The sequence below is a fragment of the Tamandua tetradactyla genome, chromosome 7 (assembly GCF_023851605.1).
Source record: "Tamandua tetradactyla isolate mTamTet1 chromosome 7, mTamTet1.pri, whole genome shotgun sequence".
In the NCBI taxonomy this organism is placed as follows: Eukaryota; Metazoa; Chordata; class Mammalia; order Pilosa; family Myrmecophagidae; genus Tamandua; species Tamandua tetradactyla.
The window spans coordinates 82,259,198-82,276,470 of NC_135333.1; positions in this window are offsets into that span (position 1 = coordinate 82,259,198).

Here is a 17,273-nt window from a genome sequence, read left to right on the forward strand (position 1 = left end):
ATCTTAATCCTATTACTGGAGGCCTTACTGAGAGAAGCAATAGGAGAAGCAAGAGACTGGAAGTCAATGGATCCAGTGTCCGTGCTTCCAGTCTGTCTTAAGGCTCAACTTCATGTCTGACCCACCCATGTCTTGTTTGTTCAACCTTTCTTTGGATTACTTGAGTCAGTAAATTCCTTTACTACTGAAGCATCCTTAAGTTTGGGGATCAACAAAAGACACATTTCATAAGGCTCCTCACAAGTCCAGGCAGAATCAGGTGCCAGTTGCTCCATACCAGTCAGTCCCCAGGGAAACTACATCGTTCTTCAACTGGTTGGAATGGAACGAGCATTTCTGTACTAGATGCCTCTTATGACTCTTGGGACATTTTGTTTCCTGTGGATGTTCCCAAGGAAGCCAAGAATAATGCATCCCAGCGGCACTACTTGCGTCTGCTTGCTGCATAGTGGGAACATGCAAGTCTGATGCATGCACGCACTGTTTTGAGGCTAGAGAAGTCCAAACTGGAGGCATCAGCAATGCTATACTGTCTCCTCAAGGTCTGTAATATTCTGGTGTTGGCTGCCAGCCATCCCTGGGGTTCCTTGACTTGTATTTTTATCTTGATTCACATAGTGATGCTGTCTCCTTTCTCTTCAGAGTTCCATTGACTTCCACCCTCCCATTCCTCCTTTTCTCTTACTCTCAGTTCTGGTTTCTTTCTCTGTATGAAGTCTCCAGTAATACAGATTAAGACCCACCTACCTAAGCTAATATTAACTGAACATTAAGTATACACTACCCACTGTGCTGAGCATCTTAAAAGTATTATCTCATTTAATTATCACAATATCTCTAGGAGGTATGTACTACTCTCTCATTTAATAAACGAGGAAAACTAAGGTCAGAGAGTTTAATAAACTTGTCTATGGGCATATGATGGGGATATGGGTTTATATCCATCTATCTCCAAAGCCTGTGCCATTAACCATTTCTTATATTGATGGCCAGAGGAGAAAAAGGGCTTCAGTGAGTTGTATATGTATTTTCACTGACAGATCACCGCAGATTGTCAATCACTGTTTTTGGATGCGGGGAAATTCTGTTGTTATAATGCCCATACAATTGATGAAGCCACATGATAACCAAATTAATGATTTACCTGTCTGAAATACTACTTGGACCTTGCTACTTCCAAGTGCTCTTAGTATAGAAGCACATATTATCTTATTATTTGGTGATTTATATTTTCTGGGCCCTGAAGTCCTAGCACACTCATATAGGAATGACCAATAGAACTAAAATGGCAGGTGTCTTCTTCAGTTTTGGAAGAGAGTAGTTTAGAAGGGAAGGGGTGGAGAAGGGAGCTGGTTTTAAGTTATATAAGAAGAGAGTTAGTAGTAGCTACCAGTATATAGGTGCAAGGGTATGTATTAGCTTTTTGGGAAATTCCCCCTATTGTTCTTAACTAGAGATGTATCATCTACATCAGGAACCAGGAAATGTAGGGGGTGCTTTTTGGTTGTCACTGACTTGGAAACACTATGTTTTTAATGTCAGAATCACACAAAGGAGGCTTGTCTTTCATAAAATGCTGACAGTACCCCTGTTAAAAACACTGTAGGTAGCCCTGCTGACCCCAGAGACATGTGGTAGTCAATAAATGAAGACTGAGGGGAAAGCACAAGGATGGTATGAACGGATGCTGGGAAAGAAACCAGAAGTATCCTTAATATGTTTTATTAATATGGTCACAGTCTTCTCTGTGTGTATGTGCATGTGAAGGCAAGGAGAGAAAGACCTTGAGGAGTCTTGTATTTTTAGAAAGTTATCGAATTCCCTCATATACATTGACATTGATGTGACATAATAGCATAATTTAAAAATTAGTTAGGATGAATTATTCTTTTAATGACTGCTAATATTTATTTCATATAATCATCTAAAAATGTTTGCATCCTTATTCATAAGTTGAATTTGCTTACAGTCTTTATTTGAATCATTTTTATCATATTCTGAAAATAAAAGCACAATAATGGACAAGATAAATAAAATCAATTCTCCAGTCTGAGAACGGAAAAATAAATTAAGAATATCTGTACTTAGAAAGTTAGATACAATTTAGCTGTTATATTATCTGGTCCTGATGTCTTTTTAAAAATGGTAAATCTTTACTTTACCTTCCAATATTTTCAGATTTTTAATCTCCTATTTGGTCAAATAGAGTAGTTTTAATTTTGCTGGAAAATCAACCACTTTCTCTAAATTTTCTGGTTTGTTACTGTTTTGGTTGGGTACACTGAGAAATGGGACTGAGGCAAGGCTTGAGGGCTGATGCTTTATAGGGAGGTCCTGTCCTGGGGTGGTAAGAGAGAGGGAAAAGGGAAGCAAATACAAGTTGGTGCATTACCAAGTTGGTCACTGTTTCATGACATGTGAAAAGGATGTCACTCATCCACTTGGGATACTTCCAGATAGGCAGTGCTGAAAATATGTGTTAAGATAGCCCAACGGAGGGAGGAAGGGAAACAAATTTATCTATCAGCGCTTTTCCATCTCACTTTTCCCATTGGTCGATATTTGCCATGGGAAGTTAACTTTCCTATATTTCCAGGTTGCATCTACTGGCTTATTCTGGCAGCTGCTGGGGAAGTCAGTTCCCACGCCCGAGGCATGCGTCGGAGTCCTCATTGGAGTCCTGTAGTTGCAGGAGGAATCAGAGCCTACATGATTCAGATTGATTGGGCTGGGATGGGGAAAGGGAGAGCAGATTTTCTGTTGCTTCTGGATTGGTGGGAAGGAGTGAGGGAGGCCATGTTTCCAGACCCTGGCACTCACCTCAGGCGAGAAAAAGCACAAGATAGCTAGAGGGACTAGCGCAGGAAGCGGAAGGGGCAGCAGTGTGGTTGAGGGCCTGGGAGACAGGTGAGATCTTAAAAATCTAGAGTGGCCCCTAACATGTGTCCTAAACAATTTTCATAGATATGAATGTATGTTCTTTTATAACTATATATCACTTTGTAAATCTGTGGTTATCACTTTTCATATCCTAAGATTGTATATTTTTGCTTTCTCTCCATTTCCATTAATCCATTAATTCTATTTGTCAGGGATTTATGTTTTTTTTTTTCAGTATTTTCAGAGAAATGGCTTTTGGTTTTATATATTCTTCATTATTATTTCTATTCAAATTTTAACTTTTATCAATAATAATTCCCCTTTTTATGTTATATTTTTAACTTCTGACATTTAATACTTAGTTGGTTTTAATATTAGAAATATGAAAGCATTTAATGATACAATTTTGGCTTTGAATATAGCCTTACCTATATTAACTCATAGGTTTTGGCATGACATAGTCTCCTTTTTGTTATTTTTGAGACAGTTTACTATTATGAAATTAACAGTTTCCTTCTAGATGAAAAATTTCTGACTCGAGTGTCATCATTACAGTTTCTTAAGGAATATTTAGATGTATTTATAAGTCTTTCTGTGACTCTAGAATCAAACCTTCTCCTAGGAGTCATTCTAAAAATAATTTATAATAATGGTAATTTTGGAAAAATACTTGTGATAACCCTAACTCAGTTTTCTGTATGAATAGATATAACAAGTCAACTTGGATCAGACATTATTTGTTTAGGGAAATAATCACTTGCGTTGTCTGCCATGTTCAGGGCAATTGACTCCATTTCATTGATGCCAGTGTTTTCACCCTGAGTTGTTTTCACCCTGCAGATATTTTGGCCTAGTGTGCACGAAAATACACATTTTAGTCAGACTTATACCAACATTGATGAATTTTCATTAAGAAAATAGTTTTTGGATTAAATTCTTAATTTTAAGAGTTGAATAATTTAATTTGAGTTAATTGATTTTAAGCAAAAGAAATTCTTGTCCTCTGAAGACTAACTGCCTATTTTGGGAAATAGGCATATCATGTCTCCCATGGTTAAGGGACTCTGTTGGCCTCTCCCACTCTGTATCTCATAATCTTTAGTGAAATATTGGGGCTCATTGCAGTGGCAGCTTTTCCTGCCTTATCTTGATCCACAAGGGGAAACCACTACAGTGCTTTTCAAAAACTTAATTCCTTCACTATTTAAGTATCGATGGTGTGATAGAGGTCTTGGGCCTGCTTGGAAGACATGCTTAGGAGAAGGATGAGCAAGTTACATGTGATAATTCTAGTTTATTATTATTTTTTTCCCTCTATCTTGTATTTCTTTCACTACATTACATTGCCTGGTATCTCAGTCTCATTTAGTTTAGGCCACCATTGAGTCCAGATTTGAGTAGAGCAACCAAAAAACTGTCAGAAGCAATCTACATTACCTAGAACTAGTATATTGGATCCAGAATTTTGCCATTTGCTGTCATATTCATAACTTTAGTAGATCTAAAATTGTGTTCCTCTCCCCTGAGCTAATACCACCCAAATTCACTTTCATGCTTATTCTCCAGATTTCTGGTGATACAAATTAGCCAATTTTTGTATATTCCATGGTTTGACTTTGTAATTTACCTCAAAGGACATGGCAGAACTTGTCTGTAGTTATGGGTATAGAATCAATGAGGAGGGAGTCATGGGGAGAACTGGCAGCCCTTGAGAATCAATTCTTGCAGTCAAGGTCTCTACAATCAAGTTTCTTCTACGGAAGCAGGATCAGACCCCGCAGACAAGGAACTGGATGCTACTTGTCATAGTTAGGGACAGGTGTCAACTTGGCCAAATTGTGGTACTGTTCATCTGATTGGGCAAGCGCTGGCCTGTCTGTTGCAATGAGGACATTTCATAGGATTAGGTCATGATCACGTCAGCTACATCCACAGCTGATTCCATTTGTAATCAGCCAAAGGGGAGTGTCTTCTGCAATTAGTGATGCTAAATGCAATCATGGGAAGCCTTTTAAGGAGGACTCAGAGGAGACAGGTTCCATTCCTGCTTTGGCTGGTGAGCCTCTCCTGTGGAGTTCATTCAGGCCATCCATTGGAGTCATCGGCTTCGCAGCCTGCCCTGTGGATTTTGGACTCTGCATTCCTACGGTCACGTGAGACACTTTCATAAATTTTATATTTGCAAGTGTTCCCTGTTGATTCTGTTTCTCTAGAGAACCCTAACTAATACACTACTTCATCTGGTAAGGGAGGCTTGGTAGTGGTAAAGATTTGAGTCTATTTCTACCTCTCTGGGCCTCACTCTTTCTCAGTCAGTTCTCCAACTTGTACTTCAGAGAGGGGCTGTGAAATGCACCTTCATTTTAGCTCTGCAGCTGCAGGATCACACACTGTGTCTGACTTTCAGCGATCTCTGCCAAGCAACTGCAAGAAAGGAGAATTTTCAGGGCAGTAATAAAAACCTCTTTATTCCATGATGGTACCTTGAGCCAAGAATCTTAAATGCAGGTTTTGGCATTTTCTTTCTTTAAACTTTGCTGAGCGGAGCAGTGATCACTCCGTCTTGCCAGCAGTTAGGTGCTTCATTCCAGATTACTACAGGTGATAATGTCAGCAGCGCTTTTGCCCCAGGTACAATGAGCTACCATTCCTCTAACAGAAATGGGATCGTCACTGCTTTCAGACCCAAGCAGGGGAGAAAATCAGAGTCCTATTTCTGTGATGGTCTGTTGACTGCCAATCTTTGGCACCAGTTGCTGTTTGGCTCATTGTTCTTAATTTGAATCCTCTCCTGCTAGTTATAACCAAAAGGGTTTTATTAAGGGATATTAGGTAGTTCACAGAATGTCTGGGATGGTCAGATAATCAGGCTTTAACATTACAAATACAAATATACTTCAGACTGTATCAATTATATATAAGGGAAGTCCAACCTATCCCCTTGGCTGGGTCTTAATACCCTTTCCTTTCACCCTGAAGATAATTTCCAGTGAGGACAGTTTTGGGGACATATGTATCCAATGGTTTCTTTAATCCCTTTGGCTCCTTTTATGAGTATGACTTCAGGCAAAGACATTAAAATTGAAAGGTAAATCCTACACTCACTTTTAATTGGCCAGGAAACACTGCATTAAATGTTTTATAAATGCTACGCTGTACAAAAGCCAGTGACTTATGCGTTTGTTCTTTCTTATGCGTAAAAAGACCGGCAATGACTTTGACTCAACTTTGGGTGAACTTTGGATTTTGATAGTAAGCAGATTTTTTGCTCTGAGGTTGAAAAGTTGATGCTTTTACTTTTGCTTTATGAGGAAAATAATTACTCTAGGGCCGTTTGATTTTCTGGCTGTGTTAGTCTTAGTGGAAAGGTAGAAACCTAATTCCTGTTTTATTAAAGCCAAATTCTTCAGTAAATGAACACTGACATGCAAAAACAAAACAAAACAAAACCAAAAATCTGTTTTCTGTATTCCTTTCTTGACATCTTTGGGGTACCATGCATAGGGTTTTTGAAACTTTTACAAATAAATTGATAATGGATGTTTTTAGGCTAAGTGACCTGAGTCCCAGCATTCAGCTCTTTCAGGCAAAGGAACTCTGCTTCTCTAAAAATAAAGTGTTCTTTACTAACAAGAAACAAAAATGAAATGAAAGCCTAATTGTACTGGCTGTTTCTCCTGGCTATGCTGTTCAGAAAAGTGCTCCCTCCCTCCCCCTGCCCCCTCCTTACTTGTTGGTGCTAGTGTTCCAATAACCTTTATTTTGTTCTCTTAGAAGCAGATCATCATTTTAGAAAATGTACACAGATCAGAAAATGTGAACTCATGCAAAATCTTTACTTAATCTGCATCACATTTAATATCTTGTGAGATTCTATCTCCTTGCTGGGGTTCTCTCAACAGACTAATTTCCAGTAACCACTTACATGCTCTTTATTGACCCCCATTAGGAAATCCTAATGGTCAGTTATTATTAGTGAGTTAGTCTGAAATTTGAGTATATGCAAGAGTGAAGTGAGGAAGAAAGTTGTAAATGGCAGACGACTCTACTAAGTCTAGGCTTGGTCACAAAATGTTGGTGGGAATCTCATAGATACACAAAAGCTGAGACTTTCCCCATCACAGGTCAGTGCTCTGGGATCAGACTCTGAGACTCAGAGGTTTCCTTGTAGGAGGTTTATTGTAAGTAACATTTATAAGGCAGTGAGGGGAGCAGGATTGGGAAAAGAGAGGAGTTCAACTATGATAAAATTGTAACAGTGAAGCCCCCGTGAGGAATTCTGGATCTGGGATAGCCATTGAGTGATGTCCTAAATCTAGGAAAAGGCCCAGGCCTTTGGAACCCCATCACTGGAGGCAAGCTGCCCCTGGGGAGGGCCCATGACTGGGCAAGGCAGATTCAGTGCCTAGAAGGTGATGCAGCTGAGCCATCAGGAGCCAGGGCTCCTGGCAACTGGGAGAATGAGAGCCTGGTTCTGATGGGGGATCTGGACAATGCACCCCAATATTATTTTTCTTCATGACTGCTTTGTTTTCTCATTCTATGCACAAGCAACAAGTGTTGGAATATGTCCTGAAGCTAACAATATTCCAGCTTTTTGTTCAACCTTCTTCACTCTTCCAGATGAAATGACAAACGGGGAAGTAGCATGTGTCAAGAACTCTAAAGGGTATGATATTTTGATCTACTTGTTAGTGAACAAGCTAGCCTTCCACAAACATCCTTTAAAAATAGTCTAGAACAGTGGCCCATAGTGGCGCTGCTCATAAGATGTTCAGAAATGTAAAAGACCTATGTGGAATTATCTCCCATAATAGCTACCTTTCATTAAATTCTTATAATTCACTAGGCCAAAATCGCACAAACCACTTCATTAAATTGTCATAACAGTCTTATATACCAGATACTGTTGGTTACATTTTCTTAATATTAAAAATGAGTTTATTGACCTACTGCAGCAAAGAACTCCGCAAACAATTCAGAAATGAATTGTTTATTGTTTGGGCTCAGAAGTTATTAGGATGAGATATCAGAAGCTTGGGCAAGTCATTGCACATTGATGGGGACAAGCAGTTGGATTGCTTGCTTGAGGCAAGGGTTGATACAAGTTAGGTGAGGCTTGGGAGAGAAGAAGGAAGTGTTATTCAGATCACAAGATGTTCTGTAGTTGTAATTGCATACCTGATGAGGGTGGTTGTTCTGGCTCTGAGTCCTCAACTCACTCTTTTTGGCTATCTTCTGGCAAAGGCAGAGGGAAGGCCTCAAAAGCAGCCAGAGATGCACCACTGAGGTGCTCTCCAGAGGACACCACCTGAGAAAACAGCAGTGTGGAGCTGGATGAGGGTCTGACCTTCATGCCTCTTTTTTTTTTTTTTTTTTTTTTTACATGGGCAGGCACCAGGAATCAAACCCGAGTCCTCTGGCATGGCAGGCAAGCATTCTTGCCTGCTGAGCCACCGTGGCCTACCCTTTCGTGCCTCTTTTATTGGATTGTTGAACTTGATGGCTGTGCAGTAGCACTGAAGACTCCAGAGAGTTCACAGTTAGGAACTGCAATTCACACAAAGCCTGAAAGCAGGATGACAGATTTTGTAGAATGTAGATGCTGCATTGTAGATCTACATTTGTAGAATGTAGTAGCTGCGATGCTGTATTACCAAAATTAGGTCAAGAAAACATGCCAGATATATTTGAGTTTATCTTGGATAACCAGGTGGCATCTTTGCTGTTTAGAGAAGTACTGTTCAGCCTGGCCAAGTGCACCACAAAGTTTTGACAATGGCACTCACACCACCTTTTCTAGCTAACAGAAAGTCTAAAGTTAAATCGAGTTTGCCATCACTTGAACCAAACAGTTTAAACAAGAGCCTTGAATGAAATCTAATCATGAATTTCTGACTACCATCTCCAATCAGGTAACTCACACTGTAAGATTTGCTGCTCGAATGTTGTGCATAGTAGGTGAATCAGTGATTCCTCAGGGTATTTTCCAGATTAGTTTATTGTGACTTTATCGCTCGCCTGCCATGCCAAAGGACCTGGGTTCGTTTCCCGGTGCTTGCCCATGTTAAAAAAAAAAAATACGTTAGCATTACTTGTATGTTATAGAGAAACTGATGTCTAGAGGAGTGAAGTAACTAGTCCAAAGTCATATAACCATTCATCGAAACAGGTGAGATTTGAATATAGGTAGTCGAAGTCCAAAGCCTTTTTTTAAACCACTTTGGTACAATGGCTGTCCTTGCACATAGTGGCTGTTTTTTGATCTGTGGGGCCAGGCTCTGAGCAGGTGATGGCAGTGTTTGAGCTACTGATGCTACCATTTTGAAAGATTACTTTTTCAAAAAATTTGGGAGAGCCTGGAGAAGCTCAGAGTTTCATTCACAATGCCTCAACACTCAATTCAGTATTAGAAGTGGATTTTTTTGAATTGGTATAAAAATCTTATGGTTAAAAAAACCAAGTTAATCCATTTTTATCAAGCACACAAAGATGTGCAAGAAACTATGTTAGGTTTTTTGTTTTGGAAACGGAAAATAATTTATAAGCTAGGTAAACTTGGCATGAGCAAATAAGTAAATAGCTGCCTAGGTAAAAGTTCACCTTTTCTTTGAAGATTTTCAGTCTATATACACTCCTTAAAGGCTGACCTATGATGAGCAAAAGGATCATATATTAATGACCCACAGGGTATGATATGTGAGACATTTTGAACACACACACACACACACACACACATCTCAATACCCTGAACGCTCAAGGCTTTGTAAACTTTTCTGAAATTTTACAATTAGAGATTCATTCCTTTGGTATATAATAGTTTCTTAGGTTTCGTGAATGATCTTTTACAGTTCAAGATCATTTGACTATATGCATGCGAACATTAAGGGAGGAATACTTTAGAGGCTTCTCTGATCCCTAAGAGAGGAGGATTGGCAGCTAGCTGACAGCAATGTCCTGAGGACAGGTTGACTCAGCAGTAGGGAGAGGGAGGGCTCTCTGGGCTGGAATGGGACCCATTTTCCAGCTTGGAACACATGGCTCTGTCCTTCCCGAACTCTTCTTGTACAGGTCTGAATTTTGTTAAATTTTACCATGAGATATGTTGTTTGCTTTTCATATCTGTATCCATATTGCCATATAATAGCTCTCTAGTTCTGTTGAAAGTATGTCTTTGTTTCAAATATGCACACATGCACCCCTTCCTAACTCAAACTGATAAAAGAGTAGAGATGACCTCTTGGATTTCAGTGTCTAGTATAGTAGAGGTCAGAATTCAGAATTAATGAGCTTTATATCTTTTCTTGAATTATAACTGAATAATGTAGTGAAGAGACTAATTAACTTAGTCAATGAGGCATGGTTAGAAAGTACTAGAGCTAAGTGAATCTTCCTCTAAATCCAGCACTCTCTTCCATTCCCAAGAACCTCTCTGTTTTGTTTTGTTAGGAGGAAGGGAACAAAAGTCGAAGGGCCCAGAAGCTAAGTTTTCCTTTTCCATTTTTCAACTTAGCTTGTTCCTGAAAGTGTAATTAAAAATTTAGTGACTAAATCTTTATTTCCTTCCAGGTATCCTAAACTCTGATTCTCCATGGAACTCTGGAGGGACAGCATTTCAATTGCCTAATTGTTTCTCTCAGAATCTCTATCATCTCTCAGACTTTTATGGAGTTGGGCAGCATTGTGTCAGAAAATCCAGTTTAGTCTTTTGAATGAATTGAATGCAATGCAGAGGAACCCCTTGGAAGTGATCATGTTGAGATGAAGAGTTTAAATTTGACTAGGTCAGCCCAATGTTTATGGTACTGAAGAATGACTGTGGCATAAGTTTCCATTTTATTTGAAATCAATTCACTTTTGTAAACACTTGATATTGCTGTTGTCTAAGGAAAGTAATAATTTAATACCACATTAATTATGTTGCAGTAGTAATGGTGCAGTTTGTATTTATAGACCAATTCTGTTCTTTCCTTGAGCAGGTTATTGGGTTCATTTCACAGCAGTGATTTAGGGTCTCCAAGACCCAAGTTTATCTTTGTGCCTCTGCCTTTTCCTATTCAGTCCTTACTACCTCTCCATTGTCTTTTCTACCACCCTTGTTGAATCTTTAGGCTGAGCCAGGAATCAGACTAGTTAATGCCTTTCTGCAAATGGCTCTTGGACTGCATCTCACAGTGAAGTTTCACAGTGAAATTGAATCTGCGGGTTTTGTAGGTCTGTTTAATCTACAGCTGCTCTTGCCTTCTAATATCAAAATGAGCAATAAAGAATTGATCAAGGATATGATGTGAATAAAAGATTGTTATCCAGCTGAGGGTTCAGTCAGCCTTAAAAAATATCTTACTTGCAAAACAATTTTCATCTGGGCCAGGAAGCACCAGAGAGGCTTGGGTTGTATGTTAATTTTGTTTTAAAAGAGCAGTCTTCACACTCCTGATTTTATTAAGGGTGAGACTAATCCCATCGCCATGACACTGGCTTGAATGCCAGGAAAATTTGTATGCCTTTTCTGTTTTCCTGCACTTTCATGGATATATTTTAAAATAATTGCAGCCTAAATGTTTAATTCTGGAAGAAGCAAAGTGATAAAGAGCTGGAATTACTTTATATTCTGCCATCTGTTTTACCGTTTGTCTTTTGAAATGAGGACATTAAATTGAACTTCCCCACCTAGTTCTCTTTAAGCCTCTGATTTATTGCACACCAGAAAGAGATGAACCATATGCAGGGCTTTCCGGCCAGTGAGGTTTAGTTGCCAAATCTTTTATGATGGGCTTCTATTGAGTAATAAGTTATCTAGGAGGGCAGTTTACTGCCTTATACTCCCAATTTGTGTACAAACTGTAAAGCAAAACATTTTGTGAACATAAACGTGAATTGAAGTTTCCTAGTGCATAGAATCAAGGGTATATTTGGATGGGCTTTACCTCTGTTTGTTTGTCTGGTGTAATGTTTTAAAAATATTTAGAAGGGAAAGAAGGGAAACAGAAAAGCCTGATTTCCAAGCTTCTTACTTCACTATGGGGACACAGCAGGTTATGGTTTTTGACTCTAGGCATGTTAACACTAAAGGAAGACAGCTGCTAGAATCTATAAAATGGTTCAGTTCTTCATCTGGTTTGCAAATGGGTGAAGATTTTCTGCAAATCTGGATTGAATGCCAAGCTCCAGTTAGTTTAAATGGTTCTGTTCCTTTAGTTATAGAATATGAAGTGTTGTCCTAAGTACCAAAGAATTCTTTTAAAGTCTTGTACAAGTACTCATCAAAAATGGGGTAAAGATAGAGCAACACCACTTCATTTAAAATTTTTTCTACTTGATTTCTGAAAGTGATTTTGCACATTCCCAATAATCTGACAAACAGGAAAATCTTCAACCTCATTTAAGTTTAGGATGACAGTAGAGTGAAAAGAAGCACAAACATATTTGTATTAGTATGGGAACTGGCCCAATAAGTAAGACTGAGCACTTTGAATCTGGGACTTTTTCATTTTAGGAAATTATTTTCTTAATAAAAGAACTCACGTATTTATAATTTGTAATTAATATATTTCAGTTCCTACAATTCTTGTATCAGGTGATCTTGTAAAATCTGACTTACACTGGATTTTAAAAAATTGTCATTTTCCACATCTAACTTAAGTCATATTATTGAATGTTTTATTTATTCAGAATCATTTGTTGGGGGGAACTTCTGAGTGGTTGAGGTAATGCTAGTGGCCTAAATTAAAAACTCTCGGGCGGGCCGCGGTGGCTCAGCGGGCAAAGTGCTTGCCTGCTATGCCGGAGGACCTCGGTTCGATTCCCGGCCCCAGCCCATGTAACAAAAACGGAGAAACAGAATACAATAAAACAAGAAAATGTTTAAAGATGTTTCCCTTTCTTCCTTCCTTCCTTCTCTCTGTCTTTCCTTTAAAAAAAAAAAAAAAAAAAAACTCTCCACATATTTCCCTCAAAAAGACGTTAATAAGAAAAATAATCCCACACCCACGGTATGGTTAGGAGCAGAAAAAACACTACAAACTTCAAATTATCTGAGTGTACAAAAATAAATACTCATTTATAGCCAGGCTTTTTCTAAAGTTCTGTTGCAAGCCTTTGTGGAGAAGCAGGGATTGTCTGCAAACACAAAACAGAAGATAGACTAGGGAATGAGATAGGAGCACATCCAGAAATAGAAAGTCCACTATTAGTGAAAAACTGAAAAAAGTTCAAAATCCATGAAGCAGAAAAAAATGTAATACATAGCCTCTAAACTGAAAAGAATATCCCCCCCCAAACAAGCATTTAGGGATGTTAAAAAGCATCTTGAATCAGAAATTCAAAAACTAAGAACCAAAATGGGCAACACAGAAAGAAATAAAAGTTACTTTAATTTGGGATAGAAGGAAAAGAAAAAAACAAATGCTTGAAATAAAAGTTAAAGTTAAGGTGCCTAAATGAAAATGTATTTGAATGAAAATTTAACAAGTGACATTGAAGAAAAACAGGAAAACAAGCAAGAGATAGGTAATGAAAGAAGCAAAGAAATAAAAAGGGTAGGAAGAAAGTGGTTGAAATAGAATATAGGTAATAGAGATTCACCTTATGTATAAGGAACATTCCTGAGGAAAGTAAACAAAATAATATTTAAAACCATAATTCAAGAAAACATCCTGGAAAAAAGTAATTGAATTAGAATAATTGAATATTGAAAGAACCTAACATGTTCCTGGGAAAAATGACCTGAAACAATAAACTTTGAGGCATATCCTAGTAAAATTATTCATTTTGAAGATAAATACAAAAATCTTCGTGACTCTCAGGTATCAAGATCAGTGGGTAAGAAAATTAGACTGGCATTAGACTTCTCAAGAGCAGCATGGAAAGCAAAGCAATAGAACAGCATTTTCAAGAAACTCAAGGAAGGAAAGTGTAAAACAAAGTTTTATATCCAGCTAAGCTCTCCTTCAAGATATGAGGGTTATAGAAAAATAATTTTAAACATTTGTAGGACTCAGAGAATACTAATGAGCAATTCTTGAAGGGCCCACTAGAGGACAATGTTTATCCAACCAAGATATGATGGGACCCTGGGAATGAAGATGTGAAATTAATATACTTAATCTAGATTTAAGGGAACAAAAGATGGAATGAGGGTAGAAGAATAATATATAAATATATGTTCTGAGGAAGTAGAAATAAATTTTTAAATTTAGTTTCAAATTGAAAGAGAAGGAGAATAAAGAAGAAAGTAGAAATCAGTTCATTGATTATAATATAGGCAGTAGATGGGAGTCAAAGAAACCATTAAAAACTGACAAACCAGATAGTAAAAGTAAACAAAAACAGGGTACAAGAGTATTAAAAATAAGCATGTAAAATTTAACACTAGAATAAATTATAAATTTAAAGAAGCACTTTTAGAAAAGATTGAAAACTAACACAGCAAGGAAAAATCATAGAGGAAAAACACAGTAATTATGACCAAACATATTGGTCATATCAATTAACATGAATGGGTTTGATTTACCTATTGAAAGAAAAAGATTTTCAACTTGGCATACAAAAGAAGTTCCAACTATAAGCCGTATACAATGGAGATATCTAAAACAAAGTGATTCAGAAAGATTAAAAATAAAAGGATGCTAAAGTTATACTGGGGAAATGGAAATTATTTATTATATATATATAATTATATATAATTAGAAAGCAGGGTTCTGATATTAGAAAAAGGAGAAATCAAGCCAAAAAAACAATAGTATGACTTCTTAGGACACTTTTAATATTAAAGGTCACCATTTATAATGAGAATATAGTAGATATGAAAGCAGAAATTATAGGTGATGCAAAGAGAAATAGATAGAAATATACTACTAAAGGAGACTTTCATGTACCACTAGCACAAGTGTACGAAAAATAAAAAAGAACATTGACTAAAATAAATTAACCAATAAGGTCTCATAATTATATATTGAATGATATCTCTAATAATAGGTGGTATATTTCTTCTCAATGGAACATTATCATATAGTAGATCAGAAAGAAGATCTCAGAAAGTTCCATAAAGTACAAATATTACAAACAACACCCTCTGACAATAATGCAATAAAAGTGGAAATTAATAGTAAACAAAATGCCCGTATACCTGGAAATTTAAAAAACCCAGCAACACACATTTCTTTATTAAACAACTCTTGGATGAAAGTGAAAGTACAAAACCAATTTAAAATAATTTCTTAAAAAAATAATGGAATGATAACATAAACCATTAAAATCTCTGGAATACATCTAAAGCAGTAAAGGAATATTTGTAGTAATAAAACAAAAATTATGAAAATAAATAAATGTAATACCCTAGAAAAAGATAACAAAGGAAACTAAAAAAAAGCACAAATAAGGAAATTATAATCACAGTGAAGTTAATGAGGTGCAGAAGAGAAAAGTAGTGGATCTAATTAAGAACCAAAGTCCTTTTAAAAATTAACAAAACCTGTAAACCACTATACTTAATCAAGAAAAAAAGAAGAGCAAGCACAGATATACAAAATAAGAAATGGCGAGGGAGAAAACCATTAAAACAAAGTAAAGTTTAAAAAATTGAAAGGGACTACAGTGCTCTATGGAAAAAAAAAAAAGCTGAAAACCTAGATGAAATGGATGTGTCCTTAGGCAAATATAGTTGATTAAAATATAAGCTAGAACATTTAAACAGTTCAATTTTTGTAGCAGAGATAAAGTAATTAAAGAATTAATGCACACAATAAAAACACCTGGCTCAGATATTTTTAGAGGGAAATTTTATCAAGGGCAAAGAGGTAATGTTACGGTGGAGAAATCTGGGAAATACTATCTTGATCAAAGTTAATATTACCAATATTGGGACAAATAGTGTCATGTACCTCCTGATATGGTGCATTACTGAGAATGACCAACATAATTTCTATGGCAAGAAATGTATAATCCAAATCTAATTATGAGAAAGCATCATGATTAACCCAACAGCAGACAAAACCACTCTGAGGGGCATTGTACATAATGTACATATCCTCAAAACGATCAAGGTCATGAAAGACAAAGAAAGACTAAATACCTGTTCCACATGAAAGAATATTAAAGTGTCACGACAGGTAGGAGTAATTTGTGATCCAGTGTTGGTTGTTAGACTAGACTTTATTTTATATATAACGAATGTCCGAGGATATTACTAGGACAACCAGATAAATGTGTACAAAGTCTGCATATAAAAATGTTTTTTATATGTATAGTATAAAACATATACTATATATTATAAGAAACATGAAATAGTGTCAAATTAATGTTAAAAGCCAGATTTTTGCACTACTGAGGCTGTGAAAAAGATTTAGGGATTTGTCATTTGGAAATGCGTACTTCAGATTTAGTGATAAAGGGCCATCAGGTCTCAACTTTCTCTTTAGTGGATCGTGAAATACGCATAGATTAAAGAAACAAATCTTGGTAATTGTGCAATTGGTTGAAGGGATAATAGCATTTCTTGCAATTTTTTGTAGGTTTAAAATTTTATAAAAATGATGTCTATATAAAGAGTGTGGGCAGATCTGTGTAAATAGGCTATGGACATGTCTGTTTCCAAGCCCTGAGGCACCACTGTTGTGGTGTGCAGAAAGATGTGCAGGGTGGACCTCAGCAACCTGGGGTAGAGGACAAACATCACAGCCAGTTGAAGAGGAAGTAAAATCCTTACTTGCTTCAGAAAAAGACAGAGTGGGAGGGACTGACCATCAGTGGCTCCGTGGTTCCACTTTAGACAATCAGAAGAGATGGTGACTGCACAACAGATGCCTAGGGTAAGATGCTCTAGGTCAACATCTGTTGAAAAGCTGGGAAAATCAGATCATTTTCTTATATGTTTTACTTGTTATTTGGTTTTCTTCTCACAATAAAGAGAATGTATATTGGACAGATACAAATAAATTTTATCGGTGCACCCACATATGCTAGGCATATTCTATTTGCTGAATTAAGAAGTAAGCTGGCTTAGAAGGAAACATAAATTTCAGCAAGTTGAAATAATTTAAAAGTTCATAAGAAAGAAAACGGAAAAGAAAGGGGAAGAACATTCAATGAGTCAGGAATGAAGCTATTATTTAAACATGAATTCTATACGCTTGCAAAATAGACTTTATACATGGTTTTACACTTTTTGTCAAATCAAAATGCCTAGAGGGAAACTCATAAGATACACAATTCAGAATGTTCTTAGATAAAAGTAATCCAATTTCTCAAGGAGAAACACAAATGTTCCTGCTTCTAACACTGTAAAGACATGTATCACAAAGTTCTCAACCAAGGGGTTATCTGTAACGTAATGAAGAAGGGCACTTACTGCAGGTTTCTCTCTCCTATTCACAAAACTATGAAATGACTCCACC